A 3,113-nucleotide genomic window follows, 5' to 3' on the forward strand; every position below is an offset into this window, starting at 1 on the left:
GAGCTAATGAGGGATGGAGACATGGAGAAGGGATGTGCTCAGGGGTAAGTGGTGGGGGTTTCCCCTCCTCCTCACTGGGCAGCGGCTGCAAACACCAGAGCTGGGTTGGAGGTGCCAGAACCAGGCCAGACCAGTGCAGAAGACACTCCATGATGGGAAACACCGCAGGACTGTCCCCAACGAGGGACAACCCATGCAAAGTCGTCCCGATTTCACGTGCCAGGGACCCGGATATGGCGTGGGGCTCCACAGCCTTACCCACTTATGGTAAAAGCTTATACGCCTGCTGTAGGCTGGGGCAAACCCCAGGGGAAATATCTCAGCTTCGTACCCACTGAACAATGCTATTGAAAATGGAAACAGCTTTGTAAAGAAGCCTTCCTTTGTTTTCCCTCTTTGTTCCCCGCTGCCTTGCAGGGGGCTCGGGGAAGGAGGAGAGGAGCCGTGTCCCAGCCTCGATGGTCAGTTTTGTGCTGTGCTGGCAGCCCCGTCCCTGCTGCAGGCCCATCGAATGCTGCCGCGACCCGCCGGTGCCACAGCACCACGGGACAAACCCTGCCCTGAATGTGGCTCAGGAAAAAAAAAGCAAAAATCTTTCAGCACGGGAATTACTTGAAAGCAGCGAGGGGCAACTGGGCCCGCAGGTAGCTTTTGTGTGTATGAAGTTCTCCCCTGGAAACGTTATTAGAATATCACAGTCTAAAGGGCTTGAGAAATCAAACGATTTGGGAGCCGACAGGAGCTTTTGTCAGAAGCTCAGCTCCTGGACGGCTGGAAATCCGTCGGTCACACATTCCTGTCCTCCACCGGCAGCCTGTGTGCCCGGAGGGGCCGCGGGCCCTGCAGGTTCCCAGCCCCACACTGCTCTTGGGACGGTGTCGGGAGCCTGAGTGAGCCGGGCTTTGGCTCTGGCTCCCGGCGCTGGGCTTCTCCAGCCAGCACCAGGTGGGATGCGCCTGAATAGAAACTGCTAGTTCATCAAAACTGAAGTATTTCATTAAAACGCTTTAGTTTTGACAAGCTTCTGCCAGCGGGCCCACCTGCAGCTCAGCGACCTGCTGGCTTCCTCCTGGGGCCTCGTGGAGAGGGGGAAAAGCACCGATGTCCCCAGCACAGGGCAGGGGGAGCCTCCAGCGGGACGAGCCAAGGGGCAGGAGCCCGACACCCCCAGACCTCAGGCTGAAAGCCTGCTCAAGGCTTTTCTTCCACTGTCAGGTTCAGAAAGGCCAGATCACAGCACTGCACCTATGAGGAAAGAATCTTATGGCCTGTGTCCTCCTTATTACCTCCCAGGCACACTGCAGCACGGCACAGCACGGCAAGGCATGGCACAGCATGGCATGGCACAGCACGGCCCCCTGTCAGGTGCACCCCAAGGGATTCGCCAGAGGTGGAGTCTGCCACTCTCTGAGAGGTCCACGTGTGAGCAGCAATTATCTCCTCACCACCCAACTCACCTTCCACTTGAAATACCCAGAGGCGCTGGTTTGCAGCGAGAGCTAATGAGCAGATTATTTCAGCATTTTAAAACTCAGCTGTTTTGTAAATTGGGATTACCCAACGAATCCAAGAAGACTTTTTTTTTTTTTTTAAATCACTTTCTTCTCCACACCTCAGCAGCCTCTCTAATAGCTGGCACAGCCATGCTCGAGGCCTCATTTTTCACACTCTCCTATCTCTGAGGCATCACTCCCAATTAACATCAACCTCCCCCTCCTGCTCCAGTTCCCAGTACCAAGGGGCTGGGTGTCCCCATCCCACCCGAGAGCAGTGTGGGGCTTTTGGTGTTACCCCAGCCTAGGCTGGCTCACTCCCATAGAAGAGATGGCAAATCCAGGCTGGAAATCCTTGCTGGCAGCCCACTTTTCCTTTTATTTTCCTGGAAACAGGAATGGAAAAGTGCTAGCACCTTGCTCCACCACCACAGTTTTCACAACAGGCAGAGTCCTTGCAGATCCCTGCACCCTGCTGGAACCATCTCCCAGGTGGGGATATGCTACAAGGTTGTCCCAAATCTTTCCTTGGGGTAAGTAAAATCCAGTTATTTATTGCACTGGCCTCGAGCACCCACAAAGCAATCAGTGCAGGTTCTCCAGGCAGAGTCCTTTTACGGGAAAGTTGTGGAGACTCAATTTTCTGCTGAATACAGCGTGCCCACCTCCATCCCTAAACACTGCCAGGTTTGGGGTGTTTTGGTCACCTCTCTTTCTGCAGGGAAGGCACCAGGAGAGGAGCTGAGGAGCCGTCAAGAAGAGGGACTTGATGGTCGGAAACATGGAGCTGACACAGCTTGGCCTTGGAGGACCTTCAAATTTCAGGCAAGAAGGTTGATGTTAGGCAGGAAAAACATTAAAAGCAAAGAGGGGTTCAAATAGCTGACACTTCTTAGGCAATTACCATTAAAGTGAGCGTTGGCACTGGTGATGGGAGAGCTGATGGAAACATGCTGTTTTGGTCAGCACCTCCTCGCCGCGCCGGGTAACTGGAGCCCCGTCCCTCCTCCCGCGGCAAGCCTCCGAGACAAGCTCCAGTGAAAAGAACCGATTATTTCCCTCCCTAAATTCTTGCGACTGCAATTTTCATTGCCTCCTGTCCAAAGCGGTTCTGGTGCAATGTTAACGTGATGGACGGCAGCTGTATTTCACCCAGCTTGACTTGTTTGCAAGGGCCCCGGGTTTGTCAGGTCTGTCACATGCTTTGAAATACAATCCTCGGGAACCAAACTAGGAAAGCTTACGGTTGTTTCCTATTCCTCTTCTCACCCAAATATGTACAACCTCATCAGCATTACGCTGCAGCTGGTTGAGAAATTTCCAAGAGAGCGTTGTTTTGTTTTGGTTTTTGTCAGAAAATGTTGAGCTGTCAAAACCAAGGATTTGTGTCGAAATGTAATCGTTTTGACGAAACTGTCATCAGGGAAAGTCTCTCAGCTCTGGGATGGAAAGCCTGATCAAAACCAGACAGATTGAGGGAGACAACCAGAGCCGTGACAGCCGGCAGTGCGGGGCGGAGGAGCCAGCACCGGCTGGGTCGGGGCCGTGCCGCTCGGGGACCTCAGGGTGCCCATGGAGCAGGGCGAGCGCTGCTCCCACCTTGCCTGCTCTGCAAAGCCA

At 53.9% G+C, this 3,113-nt stretch overlaps 1 long non-coding RNA gene across 1 annotated transcript; it reads left to right on the forward strand.

Annotated features, from left to right (window-relative positions):
• The first annotated feature begins 1,806 nt into the window (after nucleotides 1–1,806).
• Nucleotides 1,807–2,736, forward strand: LOC311444002. The gene is made up of 2 exons (XR_014697614.1): nucleotides 1,807–2,026; nucleotides 2,215–2,736. It is a non-coding gene; the product is annotated as an uncharacterized lncRNA (long non-coding RNA).
• Nucleotides 2,737–3,113: the final 377 nt, after the last annotated feature.

This window comes from Aythya ferina (assembly GCF_964211825.1).
Source record: "Aythya ferina genome assembly, chromosome: 13".
In the NCBI taxonomy this organism is placed as follows: Eukaryota; Metazoa; Chordata; class Aves; order Anseriformes; family Anatidae; genus Aythya; species Aythya ferina.